The following is a 19,146-nucleotide window of genomic DNA, read 5'->3' as shown; positions in this document are numbered from 1 at the left end:
TTCAAAAAACTGAGATCATGGCATCTGGTCTCATCACTTTATAGCAAATAGATGGGGAAACAGTGACAGACTTTATCTTTTTGGGCTCCAAAATCACTGAGATGGTGACTGCAGCCATGAAATTAAAAGATGCTTGCTCCTTGGAAGAAAAGCTATGACCAAACTAGACAGCATATGAATGGGAGAGACATTTCTCTGCCAACAAAGATCTATCTAGTCAAGGCTATGGTTTTTCCAGTGGTCATGTATGGATATGAGAGTTAAACTATAAAGAAAGCTGAGCACACAAGAATTGATACTTTTGAACTGTGGTGTTGGAGAAGACTCTTAAGAGACCTTTGGACTCCAAGGAGATCCAACCAGTCTATCCTAAATGAAATCAGTCCTGAATATTCATTGGAAGGACTGATGCTGAAGCTGAAACTCCAAAACTTTGGCCACCTGATGAGAAGAACTGACTCATTTGAAAAGACCCTGACGCTAGGAAAGATTGAAAGTGGGAGGAGAAGGGGACAACAGAGGATGAGATGATTGGATGGCATCACCGAATCAATGGATATGAGTTTGAGTAAGCTCCGGAAGTTGGTGATGGACAGGGAAGCCTGGCGTGCTGCAGTCCATGGGGTTGCAAAGAGTCAGACATGACTGAGTGACTGAACTGAGAAAGCAGATATAGAGGAGAAGGTGGGAGAAAGGGAAGAGGAAGTGTTTATTTTGACAGCCTACCCAGCTGTCCTGGTGGGCAAGTCCTTAGATATGCAGAAAGAAAACTTTGATGCCTAGGGTAGAAATATGACTAGAAAAGTAGATGGAAATATTATCATCATGTAGTTTATGATTTAAATGTTTACATATATTAGGGAATTCTCTGGCAGTCCATTGGTTAGGACTCTACACTTCCACTGCAGGAAGCCTGGGTTTAATCCCTGGTCAGGGAACTAAGATCTCATAAGCCATGTGACATAGAAATAAAAAATAAATAATAGAAATAAAAAATAAAGAACTTCTCATACAAATGTTTGCATGCAGTATTTCTTCTGCCTAGAATAATCACCTTTTCTTCTTCATATATTTTGACAAATGTTCTATTTGTTCTTCATGGTCCAGGTCAATGATATTCTCATTTGAGAAGTCTAATTGACAGAAGGATATTTGGTCATTTCTTCTCAGTATCATCATTATATTCTTCCCTGAACACAGTAATACACTTATGGCACAGCATTACAAACAATAAATTATATTCTTGTCTGTCCTAATCCTTGTGTTTATATGTATTTAGGTAATCATAATAGCAAGGGACATATTTATCACTAAATAATAGCAATAAAACTTTAATTATAGTAACAAGCACTTTTATAGCTGAATGAATGAAAACATAAGTGGTCCAGCAATCCCACTGCTGGGCATACACACTGAGGAAACCAGAAGGGAAAGAGACACGTGTACCCCAATGTTCATCGCAGCACTGTTTATAATAGCCAGGACATGGAAGCAACCTAGATGTCCATTAGCAGATGAATGGATAAGAAAGCTGTGGTACATATACACAATGGAGTATTACTCAGCCATTAAAAAGAATACATTTGAATCAGTTCTAATGAGGTGGATGAAACTGGAGCCTATTATACAGAGTGAAGTAAGCCAGAAGGAAAAACATAAATACAGTATACTAACGCATATATATGGAATTTAGAAAGATGGTAACAATAACCCGGTGTATGAGACAGCAAAAGAGACACTGATGTATAGAACAGTCTTATGGACTCTGTGGGAGAGGGAGAGGGTGGGAAGATTTGGGAGAATGACATTGAAACATGTAAAATATCATGTAAGAAACGAGTTGCCAGTCCAGGTTCGATGCACGATACTGGATGCTTGGGGCTAGTGCACTGGGACGACCCAGAGGGATGGTATGGGGAGGGAGGAGGGAGGAGGGTTCAGGATGGGGAACACATGTATACCTGTGGCGGATTCATTTTGATATTTGGCAAAACTAATACAATTATGTAAAGTTTAAAAAATAAAATAAAATTGAAAAAAAAAAAGAAAACATAAGTGGAGTCAATAAGCAAGAGACTGAAGAGAAGCTGATACTGGAACACTGAGGAAAACTATATTAAAATGAGTGAAGAAATGGAATTTATGACTGATGGAGAGAGAGCAGTAAAGAAGATTGAAATGAAGCAGTGGAGTAGAAATTGAAGCAAAAAAAATGAATCACTAATTCTCATAGAAGGGGACTTTAAGAACCAGGTGCTATATAGGTCAAAACTTGCAAAAAGATCAAGTAGCGCATTGTCAGGGACAAAAAGACCCTTGAGTTCTAGGTGGCTCAGTGAGCCAGTAACCTAAAAGACAACTATTTGGTGGAATAAAGAGGATAGAATGAAGACTAAAGAGAGTGAGAGAAATACACTTGTGGGCAGAGGATGCAGTCCCATCTTTCCCCAAAGAGAAGGGCACAATGAGAAGAGATGTAATAATTATTCAAAGAGCTGCAGGATTCTTAAAGATGTTATATTCTTAGTTTACTCTCAATACAGAGGAGAATCGAGATACTTTGTTATTTAAAAGAATATCCTCAAATTAGCAGATGCAAACTATTTTATATAGAATGGATAAACAACTATATCCTATGGGGAACTATATTCAATATCTTATGATGTCATAATCAAAATGAATAGGAAAAAGGATGTATATGTATACATAACTGAATCAGTTTGCTGTATAGCAGGAATCAACACAACACTGTAAATCAGCCATACTTCAATAAAATAAATTAGAAAACAAAAGAGAAGTTATCCAATGTAAAAGAAGAGGCCAAAATCACAAGAGAAGAGATACTTGATGGAGTATGCAGGAGAGGAGATGAATATGAACAGAGGTGGGAGGGGGGAATTCTATCGGCTTTAGAAAATTAGGAAGGCTAACTCTTCAAGACGGGTGGAAAGAAGAAATAATGAAAGTAAAGGGATTTGTTTTTCTGCTGAAACGAACAAATTTTTCTGAGGCCATTGCATAAAATAAGGATTTTAAAAATCAATGTTATTAGGTGGATACAATGGCAATAATTTTACCTATGTCAAAAAAGATAGCCAGTTATGATATTAACAGAACTGTACAAATAATAATACTCTTCCTATGATGTAATTGAAATACAGTAAAATTTTTAATGACATTTATGAAATCGTTTAGAAGCCCAAAATGCCCCTTTGAGCTTTTGATTATCTTAGTATTTTAATATTATAATTACAGCATGTCAGTACTCTATTTAAAATGTAATTATCAAAGCTCAGAGGAAACTGATTCTTGTGCATCCATAATTTCATACAATATAATTTTAGAGCTCAAGCTATTTTTGTGCTATCATTTTAGTCATAGAAACATAGTTAAAATTCTAAGGACTTGCATTTTTCATTTTTCAATAGGTTTTTAAAGATAATCTTTGCTTTTAAAGTAGCCTTGTTACTGAATACACATTTATCTGAAGTAAATCAAATTGCTTTTGGTGGAATAAAATGGCTCATGCGTTTTTCATAAACATAGCATGAGAAAACTATATCCTTTAAAGCACATATTTTATAAAACTCTTTCATAGAGTCCACTTTACCCTATAGCATGGTCCCCAGACTTTTTGGCAACAGAGGCCGGTTTTGTGGAAGACAGTTTTTGCACAGACTGAGGGTGGGGTGGGTTGGGGATGGTTTTGAGGTGATTCAAGCTCATTACATTTCTTGAGCATTTTATTTCTATTATCAGCTCTACCTCAGACCATCAGGCACTAGATCCCAGAGTTTAAGGATCCCTGCCCTATAGGAATTATGAGGACTTTTTAAATTATATTGAATGATAGATTTTTACTGGTTTCATTTGAGTATTACTTAAATGTCATCTCAAAGAGGCCTTCCCCAACTAGCCTGTTTAAAATAGTCCCTCAGCAAGCGTAAGCTCCTTGACATTGAGGACTTTGCTTTGTTCTCCTGGGCATCCCCAGGGCCCAGAAAGAGGGTCTTTCATGCCAAATCAACAACTGCATTTAAGAGATAATATATACTTCCAACCATGATGTTATCACTGATTAAAACAATGGCAGTCTTACACTGTTAGTGGGAATGCAAACTAGTATAGCCACTATGGAAAGCAGTGTGGAGATTCCTTAAAAAACTGGAAATAGCACTGCCATACAACCCAGCAATCCCTGTGCTGGGCATACGCACTGAGGAAACCAGAATTGAAAGAGACACACGTACCTCAATGTTCATCACAGCACTGTGTACAATAGCCAGGACATGGAAGCAACCTAGATGTCCATCGGCAGACAAATGGATAAGGAAGTTGTGGTACATATACACAATGGAGTATTACTTGGCTACCAAAAAAAAAAAAAAAGAACCCATTTAAGTCAGTTTTAATGACGTGGGTGAAACTGGAGCCTATTATGCAGAGTGAAGAAAGAAAGAAAAGCATCAATACAGTATATTCATGCATATATATGGAATTTAGAAAGATAGTAACAATGACCTTATATGCAAGACAGCAAAAGAGACACAGATGTAAAGAACAGACTTTTGCACTCTGTGGGAGAAGGCAAGGGTGGGATGATTTGAGAGAACAGCATTGAAACATGTACATTACCATATGTGAAATAGATAACCAGTCCAAGTGTGATGCATGAAGCAGGGCACTCAAAGCTGGTGCACTGGGACAACCCAGAGGGATGGGATGGGGAGGGAGGCGAGAGGGGGTTCAGGACGGGGGACCCATGGGTGTACCATGGCAGATTCATGTCAATGTATGGCAAAAACCACCTCATAATTGTAAAGTAATTAACCTCCAATTAAAATAAATAATAATAAAAATAAAGTCTGAAAGCAAGATAGAGAAGAAAAAAAAAAATGCGGTTCCTGAACTAGCTGGTATCAGAATCACTGGAAAGACTTTTAAACATTGAGATTTCCAATCTTTACTTCCTAGAGACCCTGCTTTGGTGAGTTTGGAGTGGGATTTAAGATTTTAAAAATAATATTCTAGGTGCTTCATACAATCAGTTGGAATGGGGATGGCACTCAATCAAAAGCAATTTGTAATTTCTTTTTTTTTTCCAGCACAGAGTTGCATAGTTTATTTTTTTCCTCCTTTACCTCCTTCCTTTCATCCTTCCTTCTTTCCTTCCATCTTCCAACTCATATTATAAAGCACACTAAATACTAGGCACTGTGGATACCAAAATCAAGGAATTAATCATCCCTGCCCTTAAAATGGGCTTCCAAGGTGGCAGTAATGGTAAAGAACCCATTTCCCAGGGCAGGAGACACAAGTTTGATACCTGGGTTGGGAAGATCTCCTGTAGGAGGGCATGGTAACCCACTCCAATATTCTTGCCTGGAGAATCCCATGGACACAGGAGCCTGGGGTTCTACAGTCCATAGGGTCACAAATAGTTGGACACGACTGAAGCAACTTAGCATGCATGCATGCCCTTAAAATGCATATAGTTAAGCAGTGATACAAGCAAATAATGAGTGATGAAGCTGGTTAATATAGAGTGTGTGTGCGTGTGTGTGCATGTTTCAAAGATACAGTGTGAATGAAGTAAAAAAGCTAATCTTCTCATGAGATTTATGACAGACTCAGGAGAGAATTCAAAAGAGATATTGCAAATGTATCATGAGAAAGAGCATAGCTTTTGGAATAACTGTAGGCAAAAATTGTCCAATGCTTTGAGCCAGTTTTCTTGCTAAGCACAGATAACAAACTCTTTTTTGACCAGAAATCTATATGGTGATTCAGTTCTTTAGCCAACTAACTTACTTGCTACTTGAAATAGGTAGGACCTCTGAACCTAGTGGGCTGCCATCTATGGGGTCGCACAGAGTCAGACACGACTGACACGACTTAGCAGCAGCAGAACCTACCAACTATGTCTAACAATACTTCTCATCACATTAGATTCAAGCCACTGAAGTAAGAAGGCAGGCACCCATTTCTCTTCCTTCCAACTCTGACCCAGAGGCGGATTCTTGTGACTTGTACCTGTGCTTAATACTTCCGTGCTGATCAGTTCTTACCACAGCTCTCGCGATAACCTTAAGTTGACTGGTCATTTACAGCAAGGTGAGGACACTGGCATGAAAAAGTGTCTCAGAGTGAAGAATCCTGCTTATTGTGCCCTTCATCAGCCTGCTCTGTAGGCATTCCCCCTTCTGCGCCAAATCAACTTTAAAGCAAGGCAAGAAGTAAACAGGAGCTAGGGCTAAAGACAGTCATGACGGAAGTTACTCTGTACTGGTGAAAGAGGAGGGAATGGCAGGGAGAGGGAATGTAGGTAACTCTCCCTGATAGCAAGTGGAATCAGCCATTTTTGGGTAAAGACCAAGAATTCAAGTTCTGCCTATACTTGGCAGAATGAACTTCAGATGTGCACATTATTATGACACCTCATGTAGCCTTGAGAATAAGTGTTTTTTCATTTAAAATAAAATAGATGAAAGAAAGCTATATTTAGATCCTACAAAAGGAGAAATGTGCCCACTGAGAAGAGAAGTTGTGTCTTGTTTCGTCTAAGTATTGCTGTGTTAGTTTGAAGTCAAATCTCTTTACCACAGATTAAGATGGACTAACAGGAAATTCCAGAAGAATCTGGTTTTCAGAGGCTTGTCAATTTAAGAGGTACAAATAGATACTGATATCAAAATGGAAAACAAAGTTTACATTTACCTCATCTCTGAGCTCCTCTAGTGGGTGCTTTATTTTAGGATTCGTTCTATGGAAATGGCATTGAATTGGATTGAGTCTGTTGGACCATCGACAAGCCTGAGGATCTTGAGGGCTGAGTCAGTGCTGTTCTCATAAATCTGTTCTGGAGTGTGGGAGCCTAACTTGTACCATATTCCAATTTGATCCGGATAAATATGCTCACCACCACCAGTTTCAAGTTACCAAGGGTTTAACAACCTTCTCACAAAATCCTGAATATTTAACCATTGGCTCCAGCACATGACTGGCTGGGACACAATCTCTGCGCCACCATCGCCTAACACATGGCCCAGCACAGACTGTTATGCACTAAACATTCTCTGGATCCTAGTGGAGAGAGTTTTCAAACAATCATTATGAGAATACCGGTTCTTCCAATTCCTCCATTGTTTTACTTCAGGGCATGCCAGTTTTTATGAAAGCAATTTCACTTTCTCCAGCCAACACCATTCCTTTTTATAGCCTCTGAGAGATGAAAAGATAGAGGTTTGGAAGATAGAGTCCTGTGTACTGTATCCCAAAGTCCACAGACATTTCCAAATGTGGCAGATTTCAAAGGCTGCTTTTGTGGTTAGGGCAGGCTTATGTCATTAAATGGAGAGTAGTTAATCATATAAGTGGAATATTTCAAGATTCTCCATAGCTAATATCTTTTTTTTAAATAAGAGAATGTCAGTTGATGGGAAGAGCCTCTGCCTTCTTGTTATTGAAGACGAGGAAGCGTACTTTGAGTGACTTACATATGCTAGGACTTATTTAATTTTATATCTGCTACCACCTCCTTTGTGCTTTCCAGGTGGCTGAGTGGTGGCGTCTGCCTGCCAACGCAGGAGATGCAAGAGATGTGGATTCTACCCTGGGTTGGGAAGATCTCCTGGGGGAGGAAATGGCAACCCACTCCAGTATTCTTGCCTGGAGCATCCCATGGACAGAGGAGCCTGGAGGACTACAGTCCATGGGATAGCAAAGGGTCGGACGCGCCTGAGCAAGAGTGCAAGGTCATGATCGCACCCCCTCTTTTACCAGCTAAAACAGGGTCATTAGACTAAGCTGAATAAGTCAGGCAATTGCAACAGAAAGATTGGAACCTTGTTTGATGGATTTCAAAGCCCTTGCTTGTATGGTGAGGAGAGAGAAAGCAGAGCTGCATAGGATAGGAGTTGAATAGGGGTCTAAATATAGCCTTTGCCTGCCCCTGTCATCCAAAGAGGAGGCTCTGTTTACTTGTCAGTTCCACCAGGCTTTCTGGACTTCTGAATGGGTCAAGGCATACAATGGAACAAATCAGAAGAGAAGGCTGAACTAATCTTTATCAAAAAAGATCTTTGTGTAACCACGAGAAAAACTCCTGGTCCTGGAATTGGAGAGAGTTGTGGTAGGGACCTGGTACTGTAAGAGGAAACTCAGAGAAGGAAGATGGAGATGGAGTCAAATAGACACAAATGTTATTCTCCTCACCCCCACACCCGCTGCTGCTGATTTAAGAGAATTGAGGAAATATCTTCTCCAAATTTTTCAATGCCTTTGTCTTAATGTAAATATCCATTTCATTCCAAAGCCTTGAAAAAATAATTAGAGAAAACAACTGAGACTTGTCTAAATGCAGTACTGTTATTCCGGTAGTTACTAATCCAAAAAAATTAAAAAATAAATAAAAGGAAGAAAAGGAAGGAAGGAGGGAGGAAGGGAGAAAGAAAAGAAAGATTGCAAATAATTAGTCCCAAGAAGAAAGAGACAAATTCTACTTTTTGGAGAAGTGAGATATTAAGAGTGTGATGCCAGCTATTTTTATGATTTCTTACTTTTTAAAAGCATAAACACTGTTATAAAATTTTCAGGTATTTCATTCTAAATACAAAAGAAGGATTTTCATAAGACTTCAAAAACCTAGTACTTTGGCAAAGTTGCATATCTGACGTATAATTTAAAAGTAAAATAGACACAGCTTCCTTTTCTTACCTGAGCATCAATAATATTTTCAATTTCAGCAAAAAAATAAAGTTGCTCGCCACTTCTTATTCTATCAATGGTATATTTCATTTAGCCTTTTTCTGCTTGTTAGTTCTTGAGTATGTTAGATTATTTATTGGCTAGCCATCCTGGCAGTCACAACAAAAAGGAATCCAGCCAAGCTTCCTCAGCTATTAAAATTTATAACCTTGAATGTGTCAGATGCTAAGTCTGTTAGACATCACCCCTTGTGAAGCCAGTTCTTCTTTTAGATTTACATGGTCACATACATTGATTTTTCAGGAAATTGATCAAAACATATTTTAAGTGTTTCCAAAGCTTCATGTTTCAGTTCACAGACATTGAAAAATGTAAATAGAGCTTTGAGGCCAAAGACCTCATGGCATATCAAACAGCAAATATAAAGGAGCATGATCGGCATGTGAATTCTTGCCTCCATAGCACACATTTTTTTTTAACTTTTTATTTTGTTTTGGAGTACAGTCAATTAACAATTCCATGACAGTTTCAGATGAATAGTGGAGGAACTCACCATACATATACATGGATCCATTCTCCCCGAAACTTTCCTCCCATTCAGGCTGCCAAGTAAGTTTCATGTGCTATACAGTAACATAAAACTTGTTATTGTTGGTTATCCATTTTAAATACAGCAGCATATTTTCTGGGGCTTCCCAGGTGGTGCTAGTGGTAAAAAATCCACCTACCAAAGCAGGGGACCCCAGAGATGCGGGTTTGATCTCTACACTGAGAAGATCCCATGGAGGAGGAAATGGCAGCCCACTCCAGTATTCTTGCCTGGAGAATCCCATAGACAGAGGAGCCTGGCGGGCTACAGTCCAAAGGGTCACACAGAGTCAGACACAACTGAAGTGACTTGGCAACAGCAACAGTTTCCTCTGGAACCACTCAGATGTTAAAGCTATGCACCTTACACGTCAAAAACAATGAATGCCTCCACTTAGATTTCTTTCCACCATTACCATCAGCATTTGGACGTGTGTCTAAACGTTCATGCATAGAAGTCACTAAATGCAAGGCAATGACCCTAGGGAAATCCTACCTTCCTCTGGAGCCTGTGGAACCGAGCATGTTTGTATCTGGTGATGCTCTTGTCCTTCGGTCAGTGAAGGTAGCTGGTCATTTCCCTCCCCTTACCCCTCAAATGAAACACTGCCCCCTGGTTTCCATGCAGTTTACTTCACTGCCCACTTTGAGTGGTGGCACCAAGTGAGGACTCTGCTGGTGGGTTTGATTACAAAAATGTTAGTATGTCAGAAAGAAATCATGAGACATTTGGAAACCTAATAATAAAACTGAAAATGTGAAACTTCAAGCAGCAAAGCAACCCAAATTTGGGGGTTATTTTTAGAATTTTGTCTTAAATGTTCAGAATTTTTTCTTCCCTTGAAAAATCTAGACTCTGTGATGAGAGAAGACAAAAACTCTAGGTGTGGATACATCAATTTCTCATGATTATAACAGATTTAATGTTTGTAATCGTACAAAACAGATCTCTTTCTAAATTTCTTCTTTTCTAATGAGTTCTTTAATTCTTATTTATTTGGAAAAATATGCATAATGTTGTCTTGGTTAAGGATTGTCTCTTTTCATGGCATCCTGTTTTGTTTCAGGGGTGTCTGGGTCAGTATTCTCATAAAAGTGAGATCGACTTGAATTTATAATGCTCTTGAGTCAAGCTTTGTGGCCTTATTTTTTGTTCAATATTTATTAAAACAGTGTAAGTTGAGTGTTTACTATATGACCACACTATGCTGGATGTTTTAATCACATTACTGTCCGTATTTTCTTTGTGTAGTGGTTCTAAGTAACAATTTGGAATGTCTCTGCTACTTCTTCCTTAGAAATCACATTCCATGGAACATGAAATCCAGGAATCCTAAGGCACTGGATGAAAAGTTCACTCATGGTTGCTAAAGCCATGTCCTGCTAAAGCCATGCTAGAGCTGGAACTCTGGCTTCATGAATGACACCACCATGATATCTCCTGAAATGAGCTCTGGGATCCAGACGTGTGATTAAGTTTTACACTGTTGTTAAATACAGATCAAGGCAAAGGCTAAAGGTATTCCAAGGAACAAGTCATGCAGCTCTTTGGCCTTATGAATTTTAGTTGTTACCTCAACGTTAAAAAGAATTAGGAACTATGTAATTCAATGCCTTTTTTCTGAGCCTTTCATAGTCTTTACCATTTACATTAAGGCACTCAAAGTGCTGTAGGCTTAAAAAATAAAAGCTTATGAAAAAGAACTTTTAAACCTTAACTTTATTTCTAAGTTCTTATTCTAGGGTTTTCCAAAGATTCTCAGAAGAAAAGTCATGTTCATAGCAATGTGAATTTAAAACATTTTTGGGAAGTATAATTATTTTTACATTTTAAGACTTTAAATGGTATTTAGAAGAGGTCCTATTTGTAATAAAGGCTTTTAAAAATCAATAGGAAGAGTAAAAGTCGGCTTTAACATACCTATGTCATGATATAAAATACATGTTATTTATGAAGTACAAGCTATACAATGGAGCAGACTTTCAAAATCAACAGGCTGCCTTCTCAATTTCATTTGGAGACATAATAGCTGAAGTGTGTAAATCTAATCTGATTATGGCCTAGAAAATTCTGACATTGAGACTTACAACATAAGTCAAATAGCTTTTTTGGCCTTGGTTTATTATGTCAGGTTTAGCTCTGTTCTGATTGACAGTGGAACTTTCTGAGTTCTGGGTAAAAGTGCCGAATTTGGCTTTAGGGAGACCACCAATCATTAGCACAGATAGTGTGGAAATTGTCCATATTGAAATTAAAATTTTATAGTATGATTAAATTTGTTCATTTATTTAAAAAATGCAAACACATGCCATTGGTTTTAATCAAATCAAAAACTGGAGGTTTCTAGTTCCTTTTCGGGTTGTGGATCATTTTAAGATGGTCTCAAATCATTCGTCTATTTTTATTGACTTTCAGTTATAATATTTAAGTGTTCAGTGTTTAAGAGGAAATCAATAATTGTTAAGGCTACATTTAAAAGAAAGCTGGAGGTTTTCCTTCACAAAATAACTTCAAAGTTTCTATGTATTTAGCAATGGAAAGAATGCAGTAAGCTTCTCAGGGTGACTTATTTAGGAATAGAATTAATGGATAGCCAATAACACAAAATGATTGCATAGACCAGAAGCACAAGAATGAAAAAAAAATCCTTATATAATTGCTTATCTTTAATTTTATTCTTTTTCTCTCTCCAAGAGTTTATGGTCCTTTCGTAATTTGAAATAATTTCCCCTGAGGCCCTTGAATGTAATGACTTTCAACTTAGTAACTGATAATTATAAACTACTCAGCCTTACTTTTTATGTTTTTATTGAATTATTGCTGCTTTCAAGCCATATGATACATTTTTCATTCCTATCCATAGTTATTTCATTTCTAACTGTGGGAATCAGAGACGTGGAGTGGTTTATAAAGGCTTGTTGCACTTGAAACTCTGTCATCTGTTAATCCAATCTTTCTACATTGCTGCAAGTGGATACAGATATTCCTATATGATTACATGAGAAAAGCCACAGTCCCTTGTGTCATATGATACTTCCCAAGTTAATGATAACTGCTATGTCAGATCTATGCTAAGCACCTTTCATATATTGCTTCCTAGTCTCACAAATGAAACAAAACCATATTCTTACAGAATCCATGTTAAACATGTGGTAATAAAGGCTCCGAATACTTAAATAATTCATTCAAGGACACATGCTTATTAGTAATAGGGTCTGGATTTGAACTAGGTGTGCCTGATTCCAAAGCAAGTGTGCTACCTCCAGGATGTACTGCCTTGCACACACCTACAACTACTTAGTTGTATAAGAACTCTTATTCTCATTAAGTAGTTAGTTTCACTCCAAGGTTGCTATTGTTTGGCTGGTTCAGACATTAGTAGCTAACCACCTGCCAACGCAGGAGACATATGAGACCTGGTTTCAATCTCTGGGCCAGGAAGATCCCCTGGAGGAAGAAGTGGCAACCCACTGCAGTATTCACACCCAGGAAATCTCATGGACAGAGGAGCCTGGCAGGTTATAGTCCATGGGGTTGCAAAGAGTCAGACATAACTGAAGCGACTTAGCACACACAAGCATTACTAACAGTAAACTTGCTGTTATCATCCTCTTAACACACGCAGTGAAAAACCTCATTCTTTTTTTTTTTTTTGCCTACAGCTTGACCCACACAGTAGATTATTACTAGGTTTATATAACATTTGTGAAGGCAATTCACCAAGAATATTTAATGGAAAGGACCTCTTTCCTCATCTCTTTCCTGTATCCTCGTTCCTGCATCAATCCTTATGGTAGGGTGGCCCAAAACATGTGGTCTATTGGCTTATAGTTTTGCTTTGTGAAACACAATAGAAGGATGACTCTACTTCACTTGGCACAGGTGCACAACCAACATTCAGAAACTGTTCTAAAGTAGTTATTAATGTGCAATAAAGAGGAGAGATATGTAGTCCAAAACTAAATGCGTAAGTCCACCTTAAACTGGCCCCATCAAAAGCTTCTGAAATCAATCAGATCAGATCAGATCAGATCAGTCACTCAGTCGTGTCCGACTCTTTGCGACCCCATGAATCGCAGCACGCCAGGCCTCCCTGTCCATCACCAATTCCCGAAATTCACTCAGACTCATGTCCATCGAGTCAGTGATGTCATCCAGCCATCTCATCCTCTGTCGTCCCCTTCTCCTCCTGTCCCCAATCCCTCCCAGCATCAGAGTCTTTTCCAATGAGTCAACTCTTCACATGAGGTGGCCAGAGTACTGGAGTTTCAGCTTTAGCTTCATTCCTTCCAAAGAAATCCCAGGGCTGATCTCCTTCAGAATGGACTAGTTGGATCTCTTTGCAGTCCAAGGGCCTCTCAAGAGTCTTCTCCAACACCACAGTTCAAAAGCATCAATTCTTTGGCGCTCAGCCTTCTTCACAGTCCAACTCTCACATCCATACATAGGATCCTCAAATGCTCTGCCATGTCTGTTTCTCATTTGTGAAGATATTGGGGTCACAGTTAGTCATCAGGGCCAATGGGTTGCAAAAATAGCTGGATGTAGAACAAAGGGGACTGTAGGCAAACCAGAAGCTACCAACATGCTACATCTGTCTATCTCTGCATCTAAGCAAGATGGCCTTTGGAGAATACGGACTGTGACTTCGTTAATCTCCCCCATGTACGTCAAGGCTGTATATTGTCACCCTGCTTATTCAACTTATATGCAGAGTACATCACATGAAATGCCAGGCTGGATGAAGCACAAGCTGGAATCAAGATTGCCAGGAGAAATATCAATAACCTCAGATATGCAGATACACCTCCCTTATGGCAGAAATTGAAGAACTATAGAGCCTGTTGATGAAAGTGAAAGAGGAGAGTGAAAAAGTTGGCTTAAAACTCAACCTTCAGAAAACGAAGATCATGGCATTTGGTCCCATCCCTTCATGGCAAATAGATGGGGAAATAGTGGAAACAGTGTCAGACTTTATTTTTGGGGGCTCCAAAATCACTGCAGATGGTGACTGCAGCCATGAAGTTAAAAGATGCTTTTCCTTGAAAGAAAAGCTATGACCCACCTAGACAGCATATTAAAAAGCAGAGATATTACTTTGCCATCAAATGTCTGTCTGGTCAAGCTATAGTTTTTCCAGTAGTCATGTATGGATGTGAGAGTTGGACTGTGAAGAAAGCTGAGCATTGAAGAATTGATGCTTTTGAACTGTGGTGTTGGAGAAGACTCTTGAGAGTCCCTTGGACTGCAAGGAGATCCAACTAGTCTATTCTAAAGGAAATCAGTCCTAAATATTCATTGGAAGGACTGATGCTGAAGCTGAAACTCCAATACTTTGGCCACCTGATATGAAGAACTGACTCCTTGGAAAAGACCCTGATGCTGAGAAAAATTCAAGGTGGAAGGAGAAGGGGATGACAGAGGATGAGATGGTTGGATAGCATCACCAATGCAATGGACATGAGTTTGAGTAGGCTCCAGGAGTTGAAGGACAGGGAAGACTGGCATGCTGCAGTCCATGGGGTCACAAAGAGCCAGACACAACTGAGTGACTGAAGTGAACTGAACTGAACTGAACTGAACTGATGTCTCTTAAGGTAAACTCCAATCCGGAGCCTTACAGGGAAGCATGTTCCAGTAAATAAAGTCCCAGACTAACCAATCTGACACAGTCCAAACTCCCATAGCAGTGAACATGCATAGTAGATTTTAACTAAAGCAGTAGATATTTGAACTTTTATTTCCTGTGTACTTTAACTGCCTTCTTAACTATAAGTTTTTTAAACCAATTTTACAAGACTTTAGAAGACATGAATTACAGTTGTCATATAATCACTAACAGGATCGGTATCTTAGATGCTAAGTTTATCTGCAAGGTAATAACCTTATTTGAAAAATGAACGGTTTAGAATGAATGATTTCTAAGATTCCACCTTGCACTTTGCTTCTAATAGTACATGCAAAGTGTTTTTTTCTTTTCTATGAGATTTTCTCAGAGCTTAATTCTTAATAATAGAAACCTACATTTTTTTTGTAAATGTTACTCCATTTAGAAAATCTCTCCCATCAGAAACCCAATATAATTCTGCTTTTAAAAGCAAGAAATAATGTTCAAATGCAACCTTGATCTGCCTTCACATTAGATCTGCATAATAGAATAATTGAAAAAAAGGACAGAAATGCAGTACATTATTGAGCTTCAATTAAATTTCAGAACTGGAATGTGTACACAGGGAGATAATCAACCACAGTTTAATGCATTTAAAATTGTAGACATCATTAATGTTGTACATTAACAAAGTACAAATGAACTATCTCATGTCATTAGACTTTAAAAACCACTTAGATGCATTTATAGTCAAAACCCAAATGCATTCATTATTTCAAGCAAGAAATTGTGCCTGATTTGTGGTTTATGGTATGAATCAATATGCATATATCCTCTTCATTTCATTTTCATGTTAAAAAATATAACATAATGTATAAAAAATACTTAATATACATTTTACCACAACCAAAGTAAAACAATTTATATTTTGATGACTTTGATTTCTAGATTGAATAGCAGAATATTAATTTAGATTTTCATAGAATATATTTCTCATTTTAACCAAAAATTTAAAAATAAATAAATACTGAAAATAAGAGTTTACTGTTGATGAGAAGGTAAATTGGTGTACTACTATGACAAATAGTGTGGCGATTCCTCAGAAAACTAAAAATAGAATTACCATATGATCCAGCAATCTCACTCCTGGGCATATATCCAGGAAAGATGAAACCTCTAATTTAAAAAGATACAGGTACCCCAATATTCATAGCAGCACTATTTATAATAGTCAAGACATGGAAGCAACCTAAATGATTTGAATAAGGAAGATGTGATGTGTGTGTATACACACACACACACACACACAAGAGAATACTACTCAGCCAATAAAAAGAATGAAATAATGCCATTTGCCACAACATGGATGGACCTAGAGATTATCATACTAAGTGAAGTAAATTAGAAAGACAATACCATATGTTCCAGTATCTGTGGAATCTACAATAGGATATAAGTGAATTTATTCACAGAAAAGAAATAGATTCACAGATATAGAAAACAAACTTACAGTTACCAAAGGGTAAAGAGGGTGGGGCACGGATAAAGTTTGGGAGATACAAAGTTAAGAGTTTGGGATTAGCAGATACAACCTACTATATTTAAACCAGATGAGCAGCAAGGTCCTACTATTATAGCACAGAGAACAATATTCAATATGCTGTAATAAACCATAATGAAAAAGAATCTGAAAAGGAATATATATATACGTATTTATATATACAGCTGAAACCCTTTGCTGTACACCAGAAACTAACTAAACTTTGTAAATTAACTATACTTCAATAAAATTTTTTACAAATAGAGTTCACATTGGGTTATAGTCTTTTAGCCATTTTTTTCTCTTCATTTTATGACGTGGCTCCCAAGTTTCTTGGCTCATGATCTCCTTACATGAAAGCCAGCAAGAGCTGATCAGTCTTGCTTATATCACAGAGTGATATAATTAATTATCAGTTTGGACATTGTTTCTCTGCAATGATAGGATTTTTGTGATTACTTTGGGCGCATCCAGATAGTCCAGGAAAATATCTCATGCTATTTTAAGTGAAAGCAGAAAGCATTAGAATCATTGTCAAACTTTTTTTCAAATAAACTAAAGGAATGATTTATAATGTTGAGCAAAGCTTTTTGTTAAAAAATTTAATAAGATGGTTAAATGAGTTGCTTTATTTATTTACAGAAATGGACAGTATCTATAAAAACAGATTTAATATCTTACAAACCATTGGGTATAAGACAGGTTCAAGGATGTATTGTTCAACATGGGGAGCAGAGCCAATATTTTCTAACAACTGTATGTGGAAAGTAACATTTAAAAATTAAGTTTAAAAATCACCATGAGGTACACTTTAAATATCTTATAATTTTATTTGTTAAATAAAACTCATTAAAGCTGAAAATTTTTTAAAGATTTAATAAAAAATTATTGCATAAGATTAGGTCTGATATAACTAATATAGTTGGATAGATCAGTTAAACAAGGTGGATTAGGATTGAGCTGAAAAATAAGATTATAGTAGAGTTTGGCAGGAGGAAAAGACATGCAATTCATGTACCTCTGATGAGAATAAGATTCTCTGAATAAAATTCTTTGGAACATAAATCCTGAAAGCTATTAGAGTCACATTAGTTTAATTATGAAAAACAGCAGCACGAAAACAGCAATTTCTCTGCTTTATAACTAACTATGAATTTCTTGAGTTTTCTCTAAAGGCAATAGGATCTACTTAGATTTCTCAACACATATTTTTGATTGTTTTATAGTAACATGATCCTAAACTTTAAGCCAACTTTTTTTCACTCTCCACTTTCACTTTCATCAAGAGGCTTTTTAGTTCCTCTTCACTTTCTGCCATAAGGGTGGTGTCATCTGCATACCTGAGGTTATTGATATTTCTCCCAGCAATCTTGATTCCAGCTTGTGCTTCTTCCACCCCAGCATTTCTCATGAGGTACTCTGCATAAAAGGTAAATAAGCAGGGTGACAATATACAGCCTTGACGTACTCCTTTTCCTCCTTGGAAGAAAAGTTATGACCAACCTAGATAGCATATTGAAAAGCAGAGACATTACTTTGCCAACAAAGGTCCGTCTAGTCAAGGCTATGGTTTTTCCAGTGGTCATGTATGGATGTGAGAGTTGAACTGTGAAGAAAGCTGAGTGCCGAAGAATTGATGCTTTTGAACTGTGGTGTTGGAGAAGACTCTTGAGAGTCCCTTGGACTGCAAGGAGATCCAACAAGTCCATTCTGAAGATCAGCCCTGGGATTTCTTTGGAGGGAATGATGCTGAAGTTGAAATTCCAGTACTTTGGCCACCTCATGCGAAGAGTTGACTCATTGGAAAAGACTCTGATGCTGGGAGGGATTGGTGGCAGGAGGAGAAGGGGACGACAGAGGATGAGATGGCTGGATGGCATCACTGACTCGATGGACGTGAGTTTGGGTGAACTCCGGGAGTTGGTGATAGACAGGGAGGTCTGGCGTGCTGCGATTCATGGGGTCACAAAGAGTCGGACACGACTGAGTGAACTGAACTGAACTGAGCTGATCCTAAACTTCTATGCTTTATGGAATTGAATATAACATAATCCCTAACTGTTTAAACTTCAGAGGTCAGATTTATACGTAGATTTATCACCAATCAACTCTATGAACTTTGCAAAATTATTTAACCTTCCTAACATTCATTGTGTTGCTGCGGCTGTTGTTTTTTTTTTGTTTGTTCATTTTTTTTGTGGGGATTAGATAACTTTATACAAGTAGAGAGTTTACTACAAGCATTCAAAAGATGTTAGCTATTGTTATCAATGACATTGTTACTAGAGTTATGTTCAAAGTGGCAGAAAATTCTCAAGAAGGGTACTTGAAAAAAGAAATACCAGTTGGAGTAAAATATGGTGTTTAAGAAGAAAGACATGACTAGAAGGGTTATTGAAAGGAAATACCTGTTTACTTTTACTCCAATGCAAATATCTTTTAAAGCTAAATTATTTATCCTTTCACCTTGATGATTTCTTTCTTTCTTTTACTTAATAATCAACAAAATCAAAGGGACTTACAAGGACTTTCTTGGCAGTCCAGTGGTTAAGACTTTGCCTTCCAACACAGGGGTTGGGTGTTTGAGCCCTGCTTGAGGGCTGAAAAATAGAACAGAAGCAATAGTGTAACAAATTCAGTAAAATCTTTAAAAATGGTCCAGGTCAAAAAAAAAAAAAAGCTTTAAAAACAGCTTCTTGTTAA

At 37.6% G+C, this 19,146-nt stretch overlaps 1 long non-coding RNA gene across 1 annotated transcript in view; it reads left to right on the top strand.

Annotated features, from left to right (window-relative positions):
- LOC112449047 (uncharacterized) overlaps window positions 1–10,412 on the top strand; it is a 75,993-nt gene extending 65,581 nt beyond the window's left edge. The window contains exon 4 of the long non-coding RNA XR_003037513.2: window positions 7,553–10,412. This is a non-coding gene — a long non-coding RNA (uncharacterized lncRNA). The remainder of the gene's footprint in view (window positions 1–7,552) is intronic.
- Window positions 10,413–19,146: the final 8,734 nt, after the last annotated feature.

This window comes from Bos taurus, chromosome 12 (assembly GCF_002263795.3).
Source record: "Bos taurus isolate L1 Dominette 01449 registration number 42190680 breed Hereford chromosome 12, ARS-UCD2.0, whole genome shotgun sequence".
Lineage (NCBI taxonomy): Eukaryota > Metazoa > Chordata > Mammalia > Artiodactyla > Bovidae > Bos > Bos taurus.
This window is presented reverse-complemented; position numbering and strand designations above follow the sequence as displayed.